This window comes from Macrobrachium rosenbergii, chromosome 28 (genome assembly GCF_040412425.1).
Source record: "Macrobrachium rosenbergii isolate ZJJX-2024 chromosome 28, ASM4041242v1, whole genome shotgun sequence".
NCBI lineage: Eukaryota > Metazoa > Arthropoda > Malacostraca > Decapoda > Palaemonidae > Macrobrachium > Macrobrachium rosenbergii.
Window position 1 is genome coordinate 3,540,001 of NC_089768.1, and position 20,073 is coordinate 3,560,073.

Consider the following 20,073-nt stretch of genomic DNA (forward strand, 5'->3'; position numbering starts at 1 on the left):
AATAATTCATACCTGCTTCTTACAATAATTGATTTCTCTCAGAGGTTTCAAATTGCTTTCGCAGTTCATCTTGCAAGACGAAAACACGAGAAGTGCATCCCCGATGCGTCTTATTCGGGTGGTAACTTTGACTTTTATGTCCAAGAATTCTCATAATGGAAGTCCACTTCTTATCTTGATCTACATGGAAATCCCAGCAGCAAAAACGACTGCCATTGATGAAGTCAGACCACTTGTCAGAGACAGAGTACCTCCTTAAGGCAAACTTTCTTGTCTGCGCTCGTTTTCTGAGTATTTGACTTTCATCCATTATGCATGGGACCGTAAAGGACAATTTCCTTATCAGTGCAGTGATGAATGTGCAAATCTATATATGATCAGGGGAATCTGTCAAACTGCCAATTAGGCATTTGACACTTCATGCACTGGTTATCATTAGCCTGAGAGTGTAGAATATTTTCTCTCTCAAGAACGTGCATGGTGGTTTCAGAGTTATTTCCCATTTCTCTGCAATTGTCTGCGCTTAAAAGCAAAACCAGGTTCTGGTATATTAATGCTCATAGTTCCTGAAATATTTTTTCCGGTGATGAATAATTCACTAAAATGGCGATCCCAGTTTTTTATGTATTACATTTTGAGAAGGAGACATCCTGAGTGTTAGTTGCCTAACTGAGCTGGAGTTTCAAATTACATTTGTTACACTGTGACGAGAACTATCACTGAACTCTCTTAACGAAATCAAAATGCATCGTCAAAGGTAAACTTAATTCGAAGTGCACTTTCCAGTTATTATGTTCAGATGGACTCGATTACTACACCTTCAGAATAACTCTGCACTCCTGCGGTGTTGGTGATATAAATAACCAGCGATACTTTTACGTCGCTTTCTCGTTCGCCCTCCACTTCTGAGTTGAAGACCATTTACTCCAAATAAAAACTTGATCGAACAGCTATTCGACACTCCAACTGTGAGGCGGTTAATGAGCAACAAAAAACACTGATTAAGTGATATCAACCTCTCTAAGTAAGAGTGTATTTTACAGTTCAGTGACCCACTGAAAATCTATGTGAATAAACAATATTTTTTGATCCCTCATAGAAAGGTCAATTGTTCTTCGTCTTTCTCCAGAAGACTGTTATGAATTCAGTAAATAAACTGCTTTAAAAATATGGTTAATTATGAAAAACCAGTTTCCATTATTTTATTTTTCTCTTATATTTTTAGGAGGATGCATACTTTCTGTCTCATGGAATACTGTCTGAAACTATAGTTCAACTTTAAATAATAGCAAAATCCTACTAATTGCATCTTCACTTACTAAACATGCAACGAAAAGATATCTACCTATTACATATCGGATGCTTTTTTCCGTTTTTGAAACCGTTCTGTGTAGCAAAGTTCCTAGGTGTTTCAAAGATGGAATTTTTATTTTCTAAATAACCCAGAAGAAAGGAAAAGTCATGGGAAGATCTTGATCACAATAACGTCTTGACATTCCATTTACTGAAAGCTATCCGCGAGTAGCCAAACATCTTAGAGGTTTTCCCCGGTCTGAATCGAGTTGGAAAGAAATTGAAGCATTTGCATCGCTTTCAGATTTTTGAAATTCTCTCCTAGTAACAGATCGTACAGAAAATACTCTTGGATATAAATGAATGGTTCTCCTACTCATGCCAAGCATGAGTTACTAGCAGAAAAAAAGAGAATCATTTTGTGTGGAAAGAGGACGACTTGATTCCTAATGCCAATAACCTTTGTCTTCGTCGAGTCGTAGGTGGGGAAGGGAGTGTGGAAGAATTTGGGTTTATGGCAGCCCAAGGGTTTTAATCAGAATTAATGAGAACGATCAGGAGTCCTTTAATAGCAATTATAGTCTACTGTTCCGCAGTATTTTATTCATCTGTTGAAATACCTTTCCGAGAAAGGCTTCTTGTACGTTAATATTCTTTGCCATTGCTTTGGCTCGGAAAAGTCTTCAGAAAGATATTGAATCTCATATCAACCGCCTTTCCTAAGAAAACAGTTTGGCACCTCACTCTCGGCGTTGAACTTGGAGTATTTCAGGCTGTCTCTTTGTTCGCAGTAATAAATCGGTGATGATTCTGCCACATAAATACATGGTAGAACATTGTGTCATTCCTCGTGTCAACAGCTTCTGCTTTTTAGTACCATTCGTATTCCACACCCTCTCTTCACTTTCTCGCAGTAGAGTTAATTTATCAATAGTTTTATACATTCCATCTTTTACTTAGATAGTTTTTACCTATTTTGTGACACCTTTCCTTTTGCTGTACCATTACCCGTTACATTCATTCCTAAATACCTATGCAAATTAACCACTACTGCTCTTGTGTCATCCTCACTGACATCAATGCCCCCTTTTCCCCGACTTCTTTTTACCCTAATTTCCTTACTTTTCCTAACTTTCACTCTGGCTCAGTTTCAGATTCATTTACTAATTCATACAGCTTCTCTCATTCTAAGATTCATTTGCAGACTAACTTTTCTCTCCACACTTACTTTCCTTGTGTACGACCTTCTCCCCTAATGTGTTCATTTACTCCAGAACGGTTTACCTACCAACCACACTATTGTATTTAAATTCCTCAGCACCACTACCCGTTCTCCTTCACCTTAACGCCTCCAAGCATAGGCTCAGATTATTTCAGACACCCTCTCTTTCATTCTCACTTTTTTCTCTTCCTAGATCATATGCAGTTATTGTTACAAAACGTTTTCTTTCATAGGACAGTCAGCTTTTCGCACATTTTCATAGCAACAAATTTGTGCTCTTTTGCCCATCCCCACAGTCTTACCAACTCAGCGAGCTCTAACCCTTCCCTTGCCCAGCATCGGTCAGAAACAATCAATCTTTTTCTATGCAAGTTCTGTGTGTGTGAGCAAAAGTTTGTGTTTATATTTCTTGAAGCTAATATACGTAAAGGGAATGAGGACAAACCTCAGAGCACTGCAAATAACAGACGACAAACGCTTTTTCGGCCCGTTTTTTCAAACCAGTTCAAAAAATATATCAACCTTTTTGAGCATTTGAAAGTACAATTTGATTAACCTTTCTTACACGTTAGATTTGGCACTTTTAAATTCGTGAATGTTTATGTTCAACATCTGTCACGTAGACTACTGTCCTCGAACAAAGTTGCATCATTATTTCGACTCATTTTAGAACTGAGTAGCAAAGTCAAAGAAGTCCTAAAATTAAGGTTCTGGCCACCGATTATTGGCAGCAATCATCACAATAAATTTCATGAAACATCATAAAACTTTCGACTGGTTCAGAATCTGTATAAATTGTTCGTGAAGAAAAATCCAGAAATGTTTTGGGAACAGAAATTCGTCGGTTCTAACGGTATTCAGTTACAATACCTAAGTTAAAAAAAAAAAGATGCGAAGAAAATTATTGCTCAGGGGAAATGATTGCCAGAGGATAAATGAACTTCATTAACAGCGTACAGTAGAGAAGGAACAGCATTCTTGCCATTGCTTTAGCAGATATCATAAATTCAGCTGTAAGTGAGAATCCGAAAGGCTCGCAGAATTGTGATGCGTTTAAACACACTCATAGTTATGGTTAAGTCTGTCGTGTATTTTTACAAGATTGATGTTTTTATATCTGTGAAAGCAACTGAACAATATCTACGTAAAAATACTCGGGAAGCATACTAGATATTAAAAGAGATGTCAAGAAACAGACAGAGAGACAGGCAGACAGAAAGAGAGAGAGAGAGAGAGAGAGAGAGAGAGAGAGAGAGAGAGAGAGAGAGAGAGAGAGAGAGAGAATCTCTCCGTTGACTATGAATACCCAGATGTTGCCAGATAGTAAGGGCAGACTCCAGGAATGAAGGCAACTTGACAACATCGTTGAAAGCACGGAAAGATAAGAAAGCTATTAAAAAGAGGAATCTGAGGAATGAGTCCATCGGGAAAATGGCCGTTTTGGGAAATGTTCTGGTAAATAAGTGATTCTAATGATGAATTCCGTGCTTCTGTGCCCTTCTTCGATTCGGGCCTGCTTTAGACAAAAAGAAGAGTGCTGACTTGGCTGTGCTTGCAAGAGTGAAGTGGTGTGCGAGGTGTCCCTTAAGGTTTGCTAATTACAAACCAGTTGCGAATTCTGAGCTAAATGAAGAAAGTTAAGAGCTCGCAATCACCGCACAGTACCCAGTGGTTGAAGGTCGATTCCAAAACGTTTTTATCTTTTGTTACAAAGAGAAGTATTAACATAACGGCAAAATCCTTTAGCATTCTTTTTGAAGAGCCCGAAAAGTTACAGACGTCATGTACCGAAAGGAGAGTGAAAGGAAGAATCTATCGACTTTGAGATTAATAAGCTGAGCTATACTGACAGAGGCAAGTAGAACGGTCATCTTTATAGAACTTCCTGAGAACAAGGAAGTGCCGGATGTTGGAAAAATTGTTGGCGTTTGCTCGGTTTTCTTTGCAAGAGTGCGATGAAGAAGAGATCTCTCAAACATCCCTACTGATAAGTGCCACTTATGGCGAAGAGGTTAATCAGAAGAGAAACAACTCTGGCTACAAACTACGCTTCTTACTGAGAATGATAGTTATGTAGGTTTGTAACTTATCTGTCAAAGAAATATCACTTTTTTATATTATATCCAAAACTATGACGCTACATGAGACAGCTACATTTCATGTAAGTTGAGACTGATCACAGGATAATTTGGAAGCAACGTTAGAAAACAAACGTGAAGGTAATTTACCTTGACAACATCGAAATTCTAAATACCAGGAAAATCAGATACTGTGAGCTGTTGGGACTTCCCCGAGAGGGAGAAGAAAGGTAAAGTGAGATAATGTAACGAATAGTAAAGGAAAAGAAGGGAGAGTCTGGAGGGAGCGTTGGTAATTTGCTAAATACGCTGATAAAAAGATTACATACAAGAATTTTAGCGGGTTAAAATTTAAGAAATATGAGCTTTATTTTTGGACATGGCAAGCTTTTTATTTATTTTGTCTCTCACCACAGCCAACTGTCGTTATAGATAAGACCAATATTGCAGTGGGTTTAGCTTATAGACCACATGGCAAGGTCCTGTTGAGTCACTCCCAGTCTGTGTGCCTTTAGCTTTGAACTTCATTTGTAGCTGTGGGCTGCTGAGTTACCTAGCAACGGGACCTACAGCTTATTGTGGAATCCGAACAACATTATGACGGGAAATGAATTTCTATCACCAGAAATAAATTCCTCTAATTCTTCATTGGCCGGTCGGAGAGTCGAACGCTGGGCCAACAGCGTGCTAGCCGAGAACTCTACCCACACCTCCAATGAAGACCTGTGGGCTACTGGGCTTGTAGTGTTATACACCCCCGAGCCTAAATGGTTGGAAGTCGATTTAATAAACTTCACTCGTTTGTTATTTTTTCCTACACTTGAAGGATTAGTATAAAGAGGCAAAATCTTTTCGCTATGATTCTTGAAAGGCACAAAAGCATAATATCTACAGTCAGTATGGCTGCCCTCCAACCTATCTCCGAAGAATGTTGCCAACTCATCATATTTTAGCTTGCAGCAAGCCTGCACTGCAGGCATTACTGAAAGGTGTGTGCAGCGTCCTTTTGGCCCCCTGCTGCGCCCACTTTATAGCCTTCTTTTTACTTTTCCTCCATTCCCTCTTCCTTTCCTTCAGTCTCTAATATTCACTCTTGGTGCAACTGTAGTGTTTTCTTCCGATTACACCCTTAGATCCTTATACTTTCTCTCCCTTGTTTTCTGTATCTATTTATCTTGTTGTCCAACCACTCCAACTCCCTTTCCAGCCTCTTAATCGCAGAATGGCCGAAAGTGGCCCTTCAGTGCTTGCCTTGGCACCCTCAATTTCATAAATCATAAATCAACATACTAAGTAAACTTGCAAGGGTACATGGTGGATTTTTTTTTTCTTTTTAGAAAAAAAGCAAGTGACACAAAAGCATCATATCATATGGATTATAGAAGGAAGAAATGGCGTTGCTAAGTTAGTAAGACTGTGTGGGATCACGAGTTGACTATGGAACAGTTGAGTAAGAATTCTAGAATCTAAGAAGTCCGTATGAGTATGGGCCTATAGAAGTGCTGGGGCTTCTTACAGCGAAAATATAGAAAAAGCTATATGTGGCCTGGAAGATTTTTGGCTGAAAGTTTGCTTAGAATTTATGACGGAAACTGATCTTGTCTAGGAGGGAGGATTGACTGCTCTAGTAAAAAGATATGTTTCAGAAAAGGAAGTTTGACGGCACTGGCTTTTTAACATTACTATAGCAAATGAATTAAAGAAGGAGCAGAAGTACTCAATTTAGATTCACAGAATATAAGAAGGGCTTATGAACGTAAGATGGGTTGACAGATGCAGGTAACATTAACGATAGCTTGAAGTTAGTTGCAAGCATGAACAAATGTCTTGGCAAGAGAATTAGTCGAAATTGAATGTTACCTATGAAAATAACTGAAGTAATGGGTGATCTCCGGAATCGCCGTGCGGTTATTGAATGTACGTGGAAGAGAGACCATATTATGCAGGAACGGACGACTAAAACAGTGGGCAGTATGGAGGTAATTAAAACGTTAACGTTGTCGAGAAGATGTCCCAGAACATATTAATGTGGCTGGAACTAGTAACGGGAAGAGAGAACAGTGATGGGTGAGAGAGAGGGAATAGTTTGCAATACATAAAAGGAAAGAAAAAAAAGAGACAGAAATTTTAAAAATCTTTGTTGACAGATAGTGCAGGTTCTTTTATATTAAGGGTCTATAGAGAACATCCAAAATAAAGAAGAAAGGTACAGAATATAATTTTTTTCGCAGCTTACCTGATATCGATTTCAAGAAACAGTAACAGTTTTTTTCTAGGAAAACAAGGTAAACTAATACACTGCATACCATACAAACCGATGCATGTTTTTCAGTTTATTGCAAGACAGTTTTCAAACTGCGTAGAAATGTCATACATGGAAGAGGTTTTAGAGGATTCTGAACTCTAATCTTTAGCTAAAAATAAAAAAGCAATATTTCATGACCACTACTATGCACTGTTTCCTACCAATCTATCTATGAGTAACTGTCGCTTATGATCTGCGATATACAAGAGAGAGAGAGAGAGAGAGAGAGAGAGAGAGAGAGAGAGAGAGAGAGAGAGAGAGATACTGAATAACCAGTATTAAACAGTTTTAGAAGCAAAGGTAAGTGTAACCGTAAGAAGTTCCCTGCGGTCTTCCCGAAGGTGACTAAGAACAGCATAGACCAGTGGTAAGAATTGCCAACAAGGCTGTTGGTTCCATTCCCGCTGTGCTTACAAGAGAGAGAGAGAGAGACACACACACAGAGAGAGAGAGAGAGAGACTTGCGAATCCCTTGATAGCGCTGAAACCCCAACTGAGGGTTCGGCCATCATGAAAAGATTCATGAAGTCACCCGTCGAGAGGTCTTGCACGTGAGTCAGACCTGCCACTGACATGAACATCTTGCCCGGAGGGATTGCAAACGTGGATGAGATAAAATCTCTCGAGTTTCATAATAAGAGTTTTGCTGAATGTCAAAATGTTAAAAGCGGAAAGAAAAGTTATTTTAATGGCGAAGGTGTCAAGTCAAAACTGCAACGTATCCTCAAACTATTAAGAATATTGGTTTTACTATTACCGACATTTCTAAAGAAGCTTAACAGACATTTGGATTAATACAACGAGTAGAGCCATTTCATCCTCGATGATCAAAGTATTAATATGGTCGTTTCTCGAGTGGCAAACTGTTGCTCTCTCTCTCTCTCTCTCTCTCTCTCTCTCTCTCTCTGATGAATAATAACCAGACACAGACACACGTACACACACGCACACATATACACACGCATATATATATGTGTGTGTGCGTTGTGTGTCGCGCGCCCACGGCCTCGCCAGTGTAGATTTGTTTTTTCACGAGTAATTCATCTTTATACATCATATATGGCTACATAAGATATGAAGGCAGTGTTCACCGCACCGTTCATCCTTTACCAGGTGAATCAAGGATGAACCCATTAGCAGAAAACTTCCACTACATCAACTGCTTTACAGACCTACACAAATGGACATCCGCAGGGCGCTGACCCCTCCTACGCGCATTGCTCATTCACTCATGTTTTGCAAATTCTCGCTTCTGAATATGAGACGCCCTCTTTTCCAGCACCTCCTCTGGCCACCATGTCAGAACTTTCTTGGTCTCATTGTCCTCCTTTTCCCCGGAACTAAGGAATAGTTGACCGAGTGCAACTGTGGAGTCTTCTGATCTCCAAATTTTTAAGAGAGGAGCAAATTCATTCCTGCCCTCCGCTGACGTCTCCTGAATTCAGAAGCATCAGTTTCATTTTCTACTTCTTATTTATTTATTTATGACCTTTTTCTATAACTTGAATCTCTCCGCAGGCCGATTTCTCTTTGGAGACCTCTTCACTTTATTGTCTTTTGACTCTGATCATGTGGCTTTTCAGCTGAAGACTTAAAGAAAGAGAAAACCTCTGAAGTGATATGCTTTCAATCAAACTATCCTCTTCTAATTACTATAAGTGACAAAACCACCTGAACGTGCCGACTCATCTTTTCCACCCAAAATAGCCATTTCGACCCCTTTCTTGCTATCTTTTCCTACGTACATATTCTACGCTTGCACTTCACGTCCTTGAATGGGTTAACCATTCAACCACCACTTTCAAAGTTCCAACTTTTGCCTCCACAGCCAGAGGTCCTCTCTTCCGGAACCTGCGAGACCCTGATCTCAACCTTCCTCTCTACAAATCTACTTTTTTCATCTATTCAGCATCCAATAAGTTTGCCTCCAAATATCTGTACAAATAGTTTTAGGTTCATTTGATATATCCAATTTAAGGGAATTAGTGCACGTCTGCCAGCTTATATTGATATAGTTTGTATTGATATTAACGTGGGATATTTTCAGTGTAATATGTGTCATATGTTACAAATGAGAAAGGTATCGCAAATCATTTTGTGAATCACAATTTACACCAAAATTATTGTATGAAATGAGTCGCTTTTACCGTGGCTATGTGTCACTGACTGCTAAAGGTACAGAGCATAGTTTTATTGTTGTTTTGTTGACATTGAGAAAATATTGATTTTTCACAACCAAGATGGCTGATCTCTCAAAGATCCCGAAAAATTTCGACATCCTGTTGAGAATTTATTCATCTTGTCACCAGTCACCTCTTTGACCGGACTGCGACCATGGAGTAAGGACAACAAACTGAACGTGTCACGTCGCTTTTCAGCCTAAGAGAAAGTCGAGAGGTGGTTTCTCACAACGAGACATACTGTATATGACGGGGTCCCGCAAGGGGGTAACGCCATTAGAGTACCTCAAGCGCTGCGCTGCAGGCATTACTTAAGTTTCTTTGCAGCGTCTCTTCGGCCATTACCTGAACCCCTTTCATTCCTTTTACTATACCTCCATTCATATTTTCTTCCTTTCATTCTACTTTCCACCTTCTCCTAGCAATGGTTTCAACATTATTATTTTCACCGCTGAATGACCTCATAGGTCCCAGCTCGCGGCCTTCGGCCTAAATTTATATTCCAGTTCCAGTTATATATAACGTTCATTTCATGCTTGGCACAAGTTGTTGAGAAAGGTCAATAGTGACACGGACGTGTTTGTACTGATGATGTACTGGGCGTGTAAAGCAAAGTATAAATACTTCTTGTAATTAAAGAGAGCGCTGTCGTGGGAGTAGTGGGGGTATCGTAAAATTACATGAATATTGAACAAGGTTGCTGAAAACATTAATTGGCTTGTCAGTGATACATGAATTGGGCTGAGTTTCTGTGACGCTTATGTCATACTCATTTAAAAAATAAATGCTCTGAATAGCCCACAGTGATGAAACTTACTTGCCCTGTATGGACTACAAATAAGGTCAGGATTTGTTTGTGCCATATGGGTGGCTAGCAACAAAAAATCAATGGAAAAACGAGATAGCACTCAAGAATAACAATCATCTGTGCATCATGACTCCTCTGTTAAGTGAACACGTTTCCAGATGCTTCTGCAGAAAGCTATGCTGCCTAGCAGCGTTCGCCTCAGATAAAACGAAGGTTGGGAGGTGGAACCTCATCACCTTCCAGTGACACTGATCTTTTTACTTCTTTCAAGCGTTAAATAACGAATTTATATCTCAGAGCCGATACTGTCATTATGAACACTCAAATATTTTCTCCAGTTCTAAGTTGATGAGGTTCAGTGGTCAGGCTAAGTATTGGTAACAGATCTTCAGATGAGGGAACTGACTAAACAGGTAACGTGGCAATAACTGAGCTGCACCGCGGACGTAGCTAGAGCTACCGGAAACTTTTGAAACAGGGTTACTACAGTTACACAAATAGCGAAACACTAGAGACAAGTGACATCTGTTTTCGGGTTCAATATACTGTTCTATGTCCCTATTTTTGGGGAGAAAGTGTCACCTTAGAATATAGTAGACAAGCACTGCATACCACAAAAAAAAGCTATAATTATGATCACATCGGCGTTCGACCTCGCTCTTGGTTACGCTATGCTCCAGCAGCAAAAGCATCGACGTTAGTTTTTTTTTATTATTATTATTATTCTGGAGTGCTCTATGATCAGAACTGAAGCCGTATTTGAATGATAGTCATACTGTAGAAAGTAACATGCAATACACGTCTATTGCATCTGACGTTAGTAATTCATTCAGAGAAAACTTTAGCTCTCCCCGTATAATTTAAATACCGATGAAATAACAGTTGCAAGCGCAGTCACGTAGCAGGAAGTGTCTTACCAAAAGCACATGTTGCATCTCACGTAGTAACGCGTTCGGGTTGTGACCCCGCTCAAACTCTTTGTCACTTTTTTTTTAAATGTGCTCCCTCTCCAAAGGTGATTGTTTTTTTTTCTTAATGTGTGTACAATACAAATGCGTGTGAGAGTAAGATTTATATATAGTCACGCAAAAAGAAAATCATGTTCGTGCAAGAAAGAAGAAATAGCTCTTGATTGTATTCTCACCATAAACGTACAAATTCTTTTTGTTTTTCTATTCATCTGACCCTAACTGCCATGAGTAGCCTACCTATAAAAGGATGTTTCTGGGTAGAGAGATGGGTCGGGGTGGGGAGTTTAATGTTTCTTGGGGTCCTTTACAAATGTTGTTAACGTATCCACGGGGGAGTGCTTAGTCCATAAATCTGGCTTCTTGCAGCTTTACTGTATGTATGGGTATGATATGCGCGCGCTGGGTTCGGCTACGAGAAACTTTTTGTTTTTTCCACCTTCGTGACCGGCACTTAGATAAATACACACATACATACATACAAACACTCGTACAGGCGCGTAAATAGGAGATATCTCTATTGGAATCGCATGAAACTTTTCATTCCTCCCTACAATATTATGTAATTAAGATACGATTCTTATCATTTTTTTTTTTTTGCTAAATGCACGCTTCATGCACCACTGGGACCAGCCTCCGTAACCTTACAGAATTCCTTCCCTTTACCGCTATTAGTCTTCGGTTTCTGTGAATTCCAATGAAGCTCTTGCAAGTTTTTGCAACTTTATAGCGGATGAGCGGGGAATTAGCCGAAAGCTAAGAGTTAACATTCGGGTTCTGATATAGATATTCTAGAATTGTGAGGTGTTTATGTTTTGTACATCACTTATTGCGAAAGCAGTTATGAGTTCATGCAATTTTTAAATTTTGTTGCATTCCGTTTTTTTAACACAACTGGAACCTTTAGTAATATAAATTTCTTTTTACCACTCGTTACGTGAAGTAATTGTCATAATTGTCTCATAGACTCAAATTATTTCTTCATTAAACTGGGCTTTTTTTTCCGCTCACTCTTTAGTTCAGTGCTAATATATATAAAATTACGTGGCTGTTTTTCTTATTGTTGTTATTATTATCTCGTTCGTAGGCTTTTGGTATTTCCATCTTGAGCACGTAATAGAAGCCATATTCTAAATATCTTGTGTGGTTTCAGAGATAGTGTTCAGAGTAAGCATTTTGGTTGTGGAGACCATAATTTGGTGATTTTTTCACTGCAATATAACAGGCAATTTTTCTTATCTCCTTCTATTCATTAGCGTTCGAACGTGGCCCCAGACACCGAGATTGTGATGATAACTTATGTGGTTCCAGCGATATTGTCAAGATTAGATTCGCCTTTTTTTAGCGGGCTCGGAATTTCAAGTTTAAGTGGTTGCTGTTTAGTTTAGGAGGAATAATGATTTTAACTCAACTTTTCATTGATCGTAAGAGCATAGGGGTAATCTCCGTTTCTCTTAAACAACCACACACCACATTAGATATACTGACAAAAACATGTTTTTGGTAACGACCTCTCTGTACGAAGAACATTGAAGACAATTAAAAGGAAATAACTCAGGATATATAGAATATTCAAACGATTTCAAGTTAATGATTATACTGATTACAGTACGAGTTAAGAATAAGTTTGTCTTCCTTGATAATCATTCGTTGATCAGTGTTAAGTTAACGGGCTAAGGGTCAACAGCCTGATTGCTTGGGGGTATTTGGCAAGAAAGAGGTGGAGAACTCTCTTCAACAGACAGCATATATAGACACGACATCAGTCTGGAGAGAAATTCCAGTGAATGTCAAATTAAAAGGAGATGAATCATTTGAACATTTGTAGATATTGTAGCACATTTCAGCAAATTGGCCGAACATGGTAGTCTTTAAGAAAAAGCGGAGACCTACAACAAATTGAGCACTTTAGACTAATGTTCCTTAAATTTCATTGGTTGTTACGATTCTTGATCTCCTTGACTATTTCTACCCACAAATGGGATTACCTTAACATTATGTTTTTCTGGTTCCCTTCTTTCCCTCGAGTATATTATCACTTAACATTACCGCACAAAAGTGACTGTCTTGTACACAGAACTGAATTTCATGCAACAAGTTTCTACAGTCTGTGAGCGATTTCTTACTCTCTTTTTTTTCTCGACATTAAAGATGACCATAGCTCACACAAAGAGTAACTGCTCAAAATACATATCTTGCTTTCCAGCTGTTCTGGTTCTGTAAACTTTATCCCAAACAAAATCGCCCTTCCAAAGCACTGAACTTGACGAATGAGTTGAGCTTTCTTTAAGGTCATAAACATACTTCAGTGAAACAGATGAAACATAACAAATATTGTAGAGTCCTTCAGAACTCAGTGTAGAAATGTTTACCGTGTCTCTAGATGCGGTTGCATAACTTTTCAGACAATATATCATGAGCACAATTATGAACATCAAGAGGCAAAAGGTCAAAATATTTCACTGTCATCTTCCCAAATCATGGTTTTTTGGATATTGGTAACGCAAGGAACTCAAAGAGCTCTTCATCTAAAAGTGTCCTCTCGGGATCATTAATTAACGTCCCCCAAAGTTCATTAAGAGCCTTTGACCTCGACACCCTGGCCCCAGATAGAAAGTGCGTCTATTCCACTCTATTCTTTTCCATGATAATATATCCTCTTTCTTTCTTTCATGTCATTGAATTCGAACCAAATTTCCCGCCTCTTTAAAATACCAGAAGCGAAACTTAGGAGCTGGATAAACCACCCAAATTCAGATGATGAAAAAGAGCCATCATTTTCTTTTAATTCATTTTAAATTCCTTGCTTATATATTTCCCTGTAGCGCTCGGTATTTCCTTATTTCCCGTCAGTGACGCTAAAACGATATTGATGATACTCGAAACAAACTTAAGTGAATTATTCAGCGCACCACCAGGTAATATCAATACTGATCACATCGGTTATGGTCTCCGTTGTTTTTTCATGTTCATTATTTACGCTTGAGGATACGCTTCTGTAGCCTCCCTTTTTTATATTTTATTTTTACTCTTCTGGGCGTCACCGACGCTAAAGTTAAAGAATTTCGAGAGAGAAATGAGTAAATGTTAAGTTGCGCATCATATCATTGTTTTAAAACATTCCAAGAGGCCTGGACAAAAGTCATACGTGAGAGGAAAATCTTTACGTGACTTGATCTCTCTCTCTCTCTCTCTCTCTCTCTCTCTCTCTCTCTCTCTCTCTCTCTCTCTCTCTCTCTCTCGATTCAAACTTAGCGGATCTGTCGCCTCCTCCTCTTCCTCTTCTTCCGGTGGGCCATCACTTCCTCTCTTGAAAATCTCATTTTGAAAATCACGAGACAAAGAACCCACAACAAACTGACATTCAGATCATAAATATATTCTTAAACAATGAATATTTCGTTTCACGCGGGTATGAAGAACATTGAAACAGCTTCCCATTAACAAGAACTCGTATGGGCATCCCACTACCTGACTCTGTCGATAAAATTCCGTACACAAGAACTTAGCAAATGTGTACAAATTCCCAGGTGAAGCAAGTCCGGTTTGATTACCCTGTTGCCAGATTTGCTTCCCTTCTTGTGCAAGTGAAAGTTTTGTTTACATGCCGCCCTAATTTGAACTGTAACACTCCTTTCGGTAAACGATAAGAAATTTGCATTGGAAACTTCACATTAAACCAAATTATGCAAACTAAGCAATATCCATTATTTGACCATTATACCAGTTCTGTACTTATATCCGAGTTTGCAGTAATACTCAACTCTGAGGTTATATGAATCACTAACCTTTCCTCGCTCGTGATTCTCAGCAAAAAAAAAAAAAGTAACAAATCTGCTGAGCCTATTTTATCAGTGGAAGTTTTAGAAACATTAGGGTAAGGTAGACCTATTTTACAAAAAAACAAAAAGGTAACACATCTATTGAGCCTATTTTAGCAGTGGAAATCTTAGAAACACTAAGGTAAGGTAGGACCTATTTTACAAAGAAAAAAAAGTAACAAATCTATTGAGCCTATTTTAGCAGTGGAAGTTTTAGAAACATTAGGGTAAGGTAGACCTATTTTACAAAAAAAAAAAAAGGTAACACATCTATTGAGCCTATTTTAGCAGTGGAAATCTTAGAAACACTAAGGTAAGGTAGGACCTATTTTACAAAGAAAAAAAGTAACAAATCTATTGAGCCTATTTTAGCAGTGAAAATCTTAGAAACATTAGGGTAAGGTAGGACCGATTTTACAAAAAAAAAAAAAAAAAAGCAAGTAGAACTGTCGTTCATAAAATGAAAGAATCTGGCTCGCTATACGAGTATTCATTTCTCCTATCTCACTTCCCGGCTGAGGTTTCGGTCACTTCGAAGATGATTAATTGTCAGTTCACTCACTGAAGGTTCAAGGGAAGTCCTTGATTTTAGTGCCTTGAAAATAAAACATTCCTCTCCTTCAATAACATATGCTAGGGAAAAAGTGACGCTATTGCCGAGAATTTATTTTAAATATCCAATGGTAAAACCTGATGACAGGTATGTGCTAAATACAGTTTCACCCGTTGGAGCCTGGTAAAAAAAGGCAGGGAACGGGTGTTGTCCTTTGTTATGTATAATGACATGCATTAAACGCCACCAGAGGCCAGCAAGACCGTAGTTAGCCATGATGCCGACCAGAAGCGTTTCATTGCTCCTAAACAAGGGCAGGCCCGTTCAAGAGGTCATTGACTATGGAGACTCGGTCTGCGCATAATCGCTCACTCACTCTTTTCGCTCGCAATTGCTAGCGACTGTTTCAGTGTCAGTTCCAAGGAGATTTCCTGGGTTCTTCGAGTCAGAGTAATCTCATTCTTTTGTTTATAGAAAAGACGAAGACAATGATCTTATTCATGTCCATAGCAATATGGAAGTTTCGCCCACCCACCGAGAACTGAGAAAAATTCACCCTCTGAAAATCCTCTTGTGAAACTATAGGGAAATGAGCCTATTGGAAATGTTTCGTAGGCTGTTTTTCATTCCCGCACTCTAACATCCTAACATTTTAGATTTGTCTGAGAGCTGATGTAAAATGTGAATAGTGAAGTTTGTTTCTTCTGTAAAATCCCTGACTGTCTGGCTGTCTGTCTCCCCTCCTTTTCCTGTCATTGGGAACAAACCTGCAATCATAAACTAAGTAATGGTTCCCCGCCATAAGCATCTATTTCATTTAATAGTTCAATTTCCTCCATGTCACTGGCAGCGCAATGGCATGTAAAAAATCCACGTTCCCAAAGGTAAAGCTTTGTTTGTGAGAGAATGTACATGTGAGCATTTCCAGTGTGCTCTCGCTTGTGTCCGTGTGTGTGTATGTGTGTGTGTGTGTGTGTGCGCTAGGGAGACTCGATTATGCTTTTGAGTTCAGGGTTCCTAGGTCAGTGCGAATATTACTGAGATGATGTACACCTTACCGACCTCAGGAATTCCATGTTCAGAAACAATGAGAGTAAGAGAGAGGGCCGTGCCCCCGGGAGGAAACAAAAGTCAAAAGTTCTCACGATCAACCATATTGATGGTCGAGGAGTGGTCGTCATAGTATATTAAAAGTGATGAGTGCAAATAAAATGCCGCGGTGTCTATTTTCCTAGAGAGACTTTGTACGAAAATTTAGATGATGTGAAAGAGAATCTTTGGCATGTACATGAAAAGCAATTCTCAACTTTCCGCAATGAGATAATAATGGTTAGCTATTTGGAATCATATATTTCCTTGAAGGCAATTGTAGTGAAAAAGTTGTCAGTAAGGGATAATGAAGAGTTTTTTTTATAAAGGAATATGCAGTCAAATATCTTTTTTTACAATACGAAGAAAAGAATTATCTAGAAAGACATCCTAAAAATTACAGTATAAAATTATAGTTTTTATGTCGTGGCCTTGGGAGGCTGGTGACCGCATGGCAATGCTTTCAGGTCCCCCTCCCTCCCCTCCCCTCCTCCAAGGAAAAAAAAAAACAGCGTCCAATGCACAGCTGCCGCATAGATTTCCTTGCAGTGGAAATGTGATTCTTTCCAGCTATTGTATTATTATTTCTCAATTTCTGAGAGTCAGTGTGGCGACAGCTATTTTAGGTCCCTTATTTGTACCGAAGGCCCATACAACGAATATCATGGATCAGCCATCGCAGCCTCTCGTCTCAGGCATCCCATCATCTTGACTTGAGCACCTTACTCCAGTGTACATTATCCTCTATTCATAGCATTTCATGAGATGTCTATCAATTCATTTCCTTCAGCTGCTGCTTGTTTAATTATTTCTTTATTTACATATTTCTTACTCATCTGCCCAAAAATTCAATATTTTCGTGTACTTCCTTCATATGACATTGCCAGAGAATGGATTCCCTTGCAATTTAAAGAGGTAAGCAATAATTTGTTAAAAAAAAAAAGTATTACAGCTTATTTACATCTTCATATTTTACATAAGAAATTTGTTCTCAAACACAAACGCTCGCGAGCACGCTTATGTATGTACAGTATATATTTTTACTTTCGGTTTTATAATCAGCATTGCTGAATATTTCCGCCGTTTCCCTCCCGTATCATGATATGGTCAGATTTCTGTTATCTAAAATTCTTGGCGGATGTATCGCTGCACAAGGAACCGTACCAAATACCTGTAAAATTGACGGCCTTCGTTTAATATTATGACGCTTCCGGCTCAGTGGCCAGTTTGTATCTTTTAATTCCGTGAAGATCTACGTGAATGTATATATAAATATCTGCTGGTAATGAAATGATTGTTTATTAAGATAATATACTCAAATGTACTGACGATTTGAGTCATATCCGTTCTCCATTCTTTTATGTTTTGGCCTTGAAGTATTCTTAAGAGAGGAAGTGACGCCGTTTTACGAGGATAGTCGAACCATCTTGCAATTTCTAGTGACATAAATTGTTTCCTCTAGTTCATCATTTTCTTGAAAGTTCCTTGGAAGGTCTTACAATTAAATTAATTGCAAACCATCGTCTTTGTTCACAGTCTTCAAAATTCGCACATTTGAATTATTTCCATTTTTTGAGAGATTATGAAGGAACGGAGATTATTATCAAAGATAAACGATAAAAATACCGAAGAAAAATTGACGGAGAACATAATCGATGCGACAACTATTAATATGACCCTATGCCTCAATACATGCTGTACATGTCGGTGAATCCTGACAAAATGTGAAAGGGACCCTTTTCTCATTCTACGGCCCTGCGAAAATTCAGTCCTTCATAGGAAATATAAACCAAACGAATTTATTTCTTTTCAAATTTTCAACACTTCCATTCACCGTGATTTATTCGGTTCCAGAGCTTTATCCTCAGGTAATTCCGAATAAAGCGGAAAATTGTCTTAGGAGTAAGAACACAAATGGAAGAAAATACAGCAGCAAAAACATGGTCGAATCGAATGGAGGACCCACTTGCTTTTTGGTTCCGTGACGTCAAGGTCAAAGGCTCTTCATGAATCTAAGACGACGTCAATTACTCTCCCCGGAGGACGTTTTCAGCCGAAGTTTCCTTTGGGCTTCTTTGTGTAACAAATCGACAATATCCACTTTGTATTCACGGTTATTATATCGCCATTAAGCTCTCACGTTATCCACAAAAAAGTTAAGTTAGAACTGCAGCTAATTAGCTAATGAACGACTGAAAAACCCGATGTTATGACAAGCGTTTCAGAGATACTGTTCAGCAATACCTTTTTTTTTTCTTTTTTAGCTATTTTCAGATTGTCATTACTAAGTCTTAAATCAAAATTCCTTCGAAAATAAAGATGTGATGAGATTCAACAGCAAATTATCGTTCCTGACCGGTCTAGATTCCACTGATCAACTTTTCCGATCAATTTCGGGAGTAACAATGAAATCTGTCCATTTTAAACAAGAGATCCTGTTCCTGGCTGTTTTTGATAACGAAGAAATTTGACTGGTATCCTTCACAACGCTCATCTGAACTGATTATCGGACATTTGATGAACTTTGCGTCAGCTACTTTGAAAGAGCGCGATTTCCATTCTTTTCTTTTCCAATGTGTCCTTGAGAGATTCGCTCCGCGGTTAAACAGAATGTAGTCCAAATATATGGTTTGCGATCAAGACAATGGCGAGAGTCATCTACTTTTTCTTCATTTCAGTAATACGCGATGACTACAGGTTGAGATGCTCATTACTGAACTAGTAAACATTAAGCGTTGTAGAGCCAGGACTAAGTGACCGGAGTCGTATCCTAAGAAGACCAATTTCCCTGAGAGGTACATAATCAAGCGCTAATGCTCAAATAGATTCGGTTAGAAATTGCAACTCAGATTTCCAAATAGGCAAATTTCTAATGAAGATGGGAGCAGGGGATTAGGATGTTTCATTGCAATCAAGCTTACGAAAAATGAAGATACTGATTACGCAACCAATGTTGGATGAAAAGGAAAGTGATGCTCGATAATTACCACTAAGACGGTTGAAAACTAAGTACTGTACGGCTGTGTCACCCCAAGGCCTCCTTACCTTCTGAGAGAAACTACCGACTGGGACGAACAAATCAGCTAGACTGGAATGCTTTCACGCCCGGCGGACTGGCGGAACAACGACTGCCGTTGGTTGAGACTTCTGGAATTGTGAGCAGCGCCATCGTTTATAGGCTCTAGGATACACTTTGCAGATGCCAGATATCTCAAGAGTGTAGCGGTCATTACTGGTCAAAGTTCTGTTGAGGCGTCGACTTAAACTGGTTCGATGATCTGTTCTTTTCTGGGGTCTAACAGGGAGTGGTCTGAAATGAGTCTGATAACGCCAGGGATTTGTACGTGTGGTTTTTTATTAAAAGGCCAGTGACCTCCAACGCGGAGAAACACTTGCCGCTGAAGAAGCCCCTCGGCGCTGATCTATTTGGTGCTTTTTAAACGTACCCCCTACCAAACCGGGAGCGCAATTTGTTTCCTTAATTAACATAATCGATGTTCGTGCTGTTGTTCAGCCGTCAAAAATTAGCAATGTAAATTTGACTTCAAATCTCAATTAAATCATTCATACATACATAAATGCATACGTACACACAAATATATATATATATATATATATATATATATATATATATATATATATATATATATATATATATATATATATATATATATATATATATAATAATGTGTGTATGTATATGTGTGTGTATGTACGTATTTGTTTTGAATACCCAGACATACACCATATATTCCT

At 38.7% G+C, this 20,073-nt stretch overlaps 1 protein-coding gene across 1 annotated transcript in view; it reads right to left on the bottom strand.

Annotated features, from left to right (window-relative positions):
• Positions 1-19,484, bottom strand: part of LOC136853979 (uncharacterized) — a 41,598-nt gene extending 22,114 nt beyond the window's left edge. Inside the window, exon 1 of the mRNA XM_067129901.1 lies at positions 19,363-19,484. The gene's annotated coding sequence lies outside the window, so the exon portion shown is untranslated. The remainder of the gene's footprint in view (positions 1-19,362) is intronic.
• Between the last annotated feature and the right edge of the window lie 589 nt (positions 19,485-20,073).